This window comes from Pan paniscus, chromosome 11 (genome assembly GCF_029289425.2).
Source record: "Pan paniscus chromosome 11, NHGRI_mPanPan1-v2.0_pri, whole genome shotgun sequence".
NCBI classification, from domain to species: Eukaryota; Metazoa; Chordata; class Mammalia; order Primates; family Hominidae; genus Pan; species Pan paniscus.
In genome coordinates, this window is record NC_073260.2 from 102554558 (window position 1) to 102562320 (window position 7763).

The following is a 7763-nucleotide window of genomic DNA, read 5'->3' on the forward strand; positions in this document are numbered from 1 at the left end:
TTACACTTACACTGAGATTGCCCTCCCTTTTTTGAAAATATTAACACACTGTGTGCATTGATATGTAATAGTCAGTAGGGTTTTTTTTTCTTTTTGCTGATTCTATAATTACCCCTCAATTATTTTAAACAGTAAAACATATACTCATTTTCTTTTTATGCTTTACCAGAGATGGATTTTTTAAATCATAGAGCATAATTTTTACAATGTTCAATACATTGCCACTCTATCAAAAGTGGAGCAAGTAGAACTAATGATATGCAAAACTTAGAGACATTATCTGAAGAAGCACTCATGTGAACTACCTACTGGGGCAAATGTGAAAGCCAGTATCTTCTAAAGTACAGTGAGGTCTGCCCTCATGTTTTATGTCAGCAACTAATCATAACCAAATTCTGACACGTTTACTAGATTTTCAGTATTAACAGAAACTGTCTAGTTATTTGATGAAAACTGGGAGAATAATGCTTAGGTTGGTGTAGTTCACAGTGTTCAATTGCTAAGCTACAAAGAGATACCTAGATGCACAATCACACATATATGAAAATAAGACAATTTTAATTTTAGAAATTACTTAAAGGGGCAACAACAGTTGAGCCTCAATACTTTCAATATCTTCCTATTCTACTTATAACGACAGGAAAGAAAGAGGGAATGAAGAAAAGTGAAACAAGGACTTGACTGGAAGATAGAAGACCTAGATTCCCACATTGGTTCCTTAACTAATTCAATATATGAGTGCTAACTCATGTAACATCTCTACTACTATCCTTCATACCTGAAAAGTTTCTATAAAACGTTTTTCAATTTCAGCTATCCAAATGAAATTACTCCTTTCTTGCCTCTTAAATTCCCTACTCAGAAGATTTTAATGTCATTCCTTGCATAAGGAAAAAGAATACTTCATTTTACAGAAACACAGTAACTTTCACATATAGGCCCTATTAATTACATAATAAAAGAAAATATGAACAAATACTAGTGTCACTAATTAATAATATGTAATTGGCATGGATTGTACATTAAGCACAGTAATGAAAATTAATGTATGGGTCAAAAAGCACCAAGCCTGACTTACTAATTTGTGGTGTGAACTAAATGTAAAACAAAGAGTTTGCTGGAAAAAGAACTAAGAACAATGTATTAAGATGACACACTGACTACCTCACAGCTATTCACATTACACTAGAAGTTTACAAAGGACCCCAAACACCTATTAATCCACTTCACACTCAGAAGCCCCTGGCATTAGACTTCCAGTAGATATATGGAGTCAGCTCTGGCACAGAAAATATTTTACAACAGAGTTCCACTCAAAACTTTAAGACCAATTACAGTAAGTAAACCATGTCTTATTTCTCATATTTGGCCTCCTCCCCAAATGCATAATCTATCTATCCTCTCATTATCAATGTTCTCTATTATGATGTTGTTGGGGCTACTTCCTCTGAACCCTGTCTTATGTGACCTCTGGGTCTCCATTCCATTTTAAATGAATTCCCATCTGCCGTCTATCTATGCACAAATTCTTCCATCCCCTTGGCTAAAACCTTTGAGTCTTGGCTAAAAACTGGGTCTCCCTGATAATTCCATTCCACTTCTTTCTGCGCCAGATACTAGGTACTGAGCTATGGATAACAGAGTAGGAGTCAGGACCAAGAATGAGTGTCTGGTATTTAGGTAGCTCTCAATGTAATCCCAAACCAAATATGTAAGGATAATCCATTGCTCTTCGGGTTTCTCTCTTCTCTTAGTATAAATAAGATACTTGCATTTTTTCTTTAATTAAGCTGCAAGTACTGTTATTGTTTGTTATTATATATTTTAGAATATATTTATAAGCAATAATACACAAACATAAAAGAAGAAACAGTTTATTCTGTTCACAAACCCACAGACAAGTCAGCAGATTATTGTCAACACAGAGTTTTCTTCTAGAGGGTGACTGTTGGAAAGATGTATATGGCATGGCTCCTCATTCCATCTGAGTTCTGAGTTTCTAAGCTCTATCACCTTTCCTAGGGCACAGAGGTACCCTCTCACCATTCTCAGAATCTCCTGCCAAAGTGCCACCTATAATATTTTCTGAAAAACATTTTATCATCCTCTATTATTTGCTAATCTCTGGACTGCCTTTGATAGTTAGACTTATCACAGTAAGACTATTCCAAAATGAGTAGTTTTTAATATGTTTAAATACCACCATAAACAGAAAGATTTAAGGTCGTCCCCTTTCTAGGGAAGCATACCACTTTATTATACATTTGCTCCCAAGTATGTCTTATGTCTATAAGAATGGTGTTTGCCTCAGTAGTCATTTGAGGGCAACAAGTTTAAAACCCCTTCCATTTCAGAAAATTGTTTCTCAATCCTGGCTCCATGTCAGAATCACCCGTGAGGATGTTTTAACATTTAGACTTGTTGATCAGCTCCAGGTCTACAAAATTAGAATCTCTAGGTTTGAGCCCCAATATTCCTGTGGTTGTTATTTAATAATTCTTGCTCATGGTAAACTTTCAAACAGTCCAGAAAGCAAAAAGTAGTAAGCAAAAATCTGAAATTTTTCCCACCCTCATTCTTACTACCCAAAGGTAACCACTATTACAAATATTTAATTATCCTTCCAGAAATATAAGTACATATAATTGCAAACATCTCTCCCCCAGCATGCATATTTGGAAAACATGAATGGGATCATACTATTCTGTCACTTGCTTTCTTTAATTAGCAATAGATCTTTGACAACTTCCATTGTCAGTGCATATAGATGTACTTCATTATTGTTTATGGCTGCACAGTTTTATATTTTATGAATGAGCCCTAACAACAACAACAACAAAAAAACAGTCTCCTCACAAGCATGTCAATCGTTTTTCTCTTTCTTGCACTTTGTTTGCTAATACACACTGCTATAAAGAAACATTTCTGCATACTTATACAAGTTATCTGTAGCAATTTATATAGGAGTGAATTGCTTTAGCTGAAGTTACATATCTAAATGTGTCTGTGGGTGTAAAATCTATCCATATATACATATGTATCCATACATAAAATACATATATACATATGTATGTATATATATGTGTACATGTGTGTACATCTTCCCATACTTACAGATATGTGTGTACATATGTGTATATAAAGATATGTATTATATATGTTCCATACATGAGTTATAGGAATAGAATTGCTGAGTCAAAGGGTGTATATAAGTATATAGATATATACACAAACATATAACATACATATGAACTATATATACTATATAGTATATATGTGTATATATATTTCCATACATTATTTGTGTGTGTCTTTACATACTTAAAATAGTGGAATAGCTGAGTCAAAGGGTACATATATTCTCATACAGTTTTGACTAGATATTGTAATGCTGCCTTTCAAAACAATTACACCAAGTTGTAATAGTAAGAGTGATTGTTTCCTGACAACTTTGTCAAAGTAGTCTTTTTTCTTTTTGCCACACTTGTGGTTATATGACATTGTTTCTGTTTACATTTGTTTATTAATGAGTAAGATTATCTTTTTATTTTTTACTATTTGCACATATTCTACTATAAACTATTATATCCTTTGCCTTTTTTATTGGATTGTTGTTTTACTGGATTATGTATTTATTTATATAGTCTAGTAATTAATCTTTTGACATATATGATCAAATAATTGTTTTTTATTCTTGCTTATGTTATCTTTTTTCTTATGACTTTGGGGTTTTGAGTTTGAGCATGTGCAATGTTAGGAAAGTTTCTCATGAAATTTGGATAATCAAGAGTTACCTAAGGGATAAAGCTAGTGTCATAGGACATTAAGTTGGGGGAGGAGGAGAACAAGACAAGGGATATTCAGTAAGATTTTTCTCTCCTATCCCTGCCTATGGAATGAATTTGCTGATCTAAAACAGAAAATTATTCACCCCTATTAAAAAAAATCAATTAACTCAGGTTTTTAGGCCAGTGGAAGAGAACCCCAAAAACTTCCAATATTCAGTGATTCTGTCTGCATAAGTGACCCACAGATAACTTACTCCCTATTGACCCTGGCCTTTGGGACAACAGAAAAGGCACAAGGCTTGTAACCCAAAGGCCTGCCTGATGATTCCAGCCCTGGCTCTTGCTGGCCATGAAGTGTTCAAGATTTGAGCCTTTCTAGGCCTCATTCTTTCCACCTGTAAAACAGGAGTAATAATCCCAATTTTGAAAGGCCACTGTGAGGATAAAATAAGTAATATAAGTGAAATTACATGCTCAGTTCTTCATTATTAATTTTTTGGAGAGCACATAGCCAAAAGTCACTCCGCATTCCAAAAGTATTTGGAATACCACATACCCATTGTTATGCTAGAGAGAGTCATCTTCACCATTGTATTTTGCTGAGACTAATATTAAACTTAGAATTCCCCTGCATACTGCAACTGAAAGAGAACAGGTATTGGGCAGCGGCAGTGGGGGAAACCAAGATGGAATTTAGATGTTCAAATTTTAATATTTACATTTTTTGAACAGAGAGCTTACTATATAATTATCCTTTTATTCCGATGGCATTCCTCTGAAATAAGCAATTACCCTTATCCCTAGGTCTAGTTCCTGTGGAGAGAAAATGATTATACTTTCAGCTATATGGTCCAATAAATAAAGATAGATCCCTCAATTTAAATTTGATCCTCAGAAAACTGAGGGTCAGAGAACCCCTCAGGCATGATGGGATAATGTGACGGTTAATTTGGTATGTCACCTTGGCTAGGCTGTGGTACCCAGTGTTTGAGTCAAACACTAGTCTAAATATTGCTGTGGAGGTATTTTTTAGATGTGATTAACATTTAAGTCAGTAGACTTGAAAAAGCAGATTATCCTCAATAATATGGGTGGTCCTCATCCAAGCAGTTGAAGAGCTTAAGAGAAATGACTGAGGTCCCTCAAGGAAGAAGAAATTCTGCTTCCAGATTGCCTTTGGATTCAAGTCTTGCAACAACAACTCTTCCCTGGGTCTCCAATTTGTCAACCCCCACCATTTTCTGAGACAATTCCTTAAAATAAGTATTTTCTCTCTTTCTCTTTCTCTTTCTCTCTCCCTCCCTCTCTTTCTCTCCCCCACATATGTGTGTGTAGACATATAATGTATGTATATATAAAATTGTATACACACACACAGTCATGTGCTGGATAACGATGCTTCAGTCAACCACAGTCACATATTGGTGGTGTCCCATAAGATTATAATGGATGTGAAAAATTCCTATCCCCTAGTGATGTCATAGCTATCCTAAAGTTGTAGCACAACATACTACCTTTTCTATGTTTAGATATGTTTAGATATAAAACTACATTTTGTTACAATTATCTACAGTATTCAGTATAGTAACATGTTGTAAAGGTTTGCAGCCTAGGAGCAATAGCCCATACCATACAGCCTAGATGTATAATAGACTATACCATCTAGATTTGTATATGATGTTTGCACAACAATGAAATCGCCTAAAGATACATGTCTGAGAATGTATCCCTGTTGTTAAGCAACCCCATGACGGTGTGTATATACATATACATATGTGTGGTACTGGCACGCACACACACACACAATTGGTTCTGTTTCCCTGGAGAACTGACTGATATAGATAGCGACTTCAAAAGATGTTTAATAAGTGCCTTTTCTCCTTTCCCCACCATGCTTTATTGCAACAACTAGTTACATTGTCTAGGCCCAAGAAACCCTCACCGCTCCCACTCCATTCCTCCAGTATCTTTAAATGACACTATGCTGGCATCCGACATCGTTTTTCTTCCAGGATGAACTAACCCTTTCTAAAGCGCCCTTCCTCTGTGGGACAGAAAACCTAATGCCCCCCTACAGAGGCGGAGGCCCGGTGAAGGTGGTGGTACGAGGGGAATGCTGGGGGCGTGGCATAGGTGCACAGGAAGACGCATAAAAGGATCTGGTTCCCATAGAGCTGACATTCTACACAACAAACAAGTAAACAAATACATAAATAAAATCATCTCTTCGTCCTAAGTGCTATAAAGAAAAAAATCACGGTGGTATGAGGGTGCCTGAAAAGGGAAGCATTTCTGAGGAAGGGCTACTTACTTCAGAAGAGACCTGAAGGAAAAAGAGCTAGATTTGCGAAGAGGGAGAAAGAGCAGCCATACTAGACAGACAGGTGGCATGTGGCCCCAGCACAAAGCACGGTGTTGGGTAAATTCTGAGTGAACTCTACCTACCGGGGAGGTGCATTTGTAAATATCTAGATAGATATTTAGAGTGGCTACGTAAGAGTGATCGCTAAATCTCACTTTTTCCAAAGGGCCCCGTTTTGTCTTGGGTTTGTACCGAGGTCCAGCAGCAACGTCAAGTGACGGGGCGGGGGATGGGGAAAGAGAAGTCTGCCGCTCCTCTAGGCTACCGCACCGCCTTAAGTGGGTGGCTCGGCCAGTGCAGGCCTCACTTTCCTCCCCTGTAAGGTCTGGGGGGCTTGACGTCTGATCTGTAAGGCCCTGTCGGCTCACGCTGTGGTTCCACTTCTTCAACTAGGCCACTAGGCCCAAGCGCATGAACAGGAAGCCACTGAGAAGCGGGCCACATTTCCAGGTTCCCGGAGCTGGGCCTAGTCCCGTATCCTCTGGCACACACCCAGCCACTCAGGCCGCGGGTCCAGCCCGCGAGGTTTAGGACAGATCCAGGCAGACCGCAGGCTCCGGGTCGGGGCACCGGGTCAGCGCGCCGGCCTGAAGGCGGCGTGCTGGGCTCGACTTCCCGCGCGCGGAGAGCCGGCGAGCCCGCGTCCGAGTTCCTGGACGAGAGCCGAGCCTCGCTTAGACCGCGCTCAGGACCCGGCTCCTCCGCATTCTCGGGCTGCCCCTGTGTCCTCGACTCACCCCTCCTTTCTGCCGCTCCTTCCTTTCCTTGCCCTGCTTTTACTGTTCCCAAACAGGACCGCTTTTCCTGTCTCCCAGCTGGAAAGGAGGAAGGGAGAGAGTCCAGAAAGGATCGGTGATGTGGAAGAAAAGGGGAGGAGGGGACATGGAGGGGGAGACCGGAGAGAGAACGTACGCCGAGGAGTCAGGCGGCGGGATCAAGGGGTGTCGGGGTGTCTGGGCGCGGGGCAGAGCGTGGAGGCGGCAGCGGCCAACGGTCGCCAAGACAACCATTCTACGCGAGGACGCGGCGACAGGAGGGGAGCGGCCCGCGGGGGAGGGGAGCGCGGGGGGAAGAGGAAAGAGGAAGAAGCGCTCAGATGCTCCGCGGCTGTCGTGAAGGTTAAAACCGAAAATAAAAATGGGCTAGACACAAAGGACTCGGTGCTTGTCCCAGCCAGGCGCCCTCGGCGACGCGGGCAGCTGGGAGGGGAATGGGCGCCCGGACCCAGCTGGGACCCCCGGGTGCGACTCCACCTACCTAGTCCGGCGCCAGGCCGGGCCGACAGCTCCGGCAGCGCCAGCGCCGCGCCGTGTCCAGATGTCGCGTCAGAGGCGTGCAGCGGTTTAGTTTAATTTCGCTTGTTTTCCAAATCTAGAAGAGGAGCGGAGCGGCTTTTAGTTCAAAACTGACATTCAGCCTCCTGATTGGCGGATAGAGCAATGAGATGACCTCGCTTTCCTTTCTTCCTTTTTCATTTTTAAATAATCTAGTTTGAAGAATGGAAGACTTTCGAAGAGGGGAGCCAGGAATAAAATAAGGGGAATAGGGGAGCGGGGACGCGAGCAGCACCAGAATCCGCGGGAGCGCGGCTGTTCCTGGTAGGGCCGTGTCAG

The 7763-nt window shown here is 40.8% G+C and overlaps 1 protein-coding gene across 1 annotated transcript in view; it reads left to right on the plus strand.

Moving 5' to 3' along the window:
* Positions 1 to 6022: 6022 nt before the first annotated feature.
* The window catches only part of CDKN2A (cyclin dependent kinase inhibitor 2A), a 28679-nt gene continuing 26938 nt past the window's right edge, over positions 6023 to 7763 (plus strand). Inside the window, exon 1 of the mRNA XM_063594460.1 lies at positions 6023 to 7748. The gene's annotated coding sequence lies outside the window, so the exon portion shown is untranslated. The remainder of the gene's footprint in view (positions 7749 to 7763) is intronic.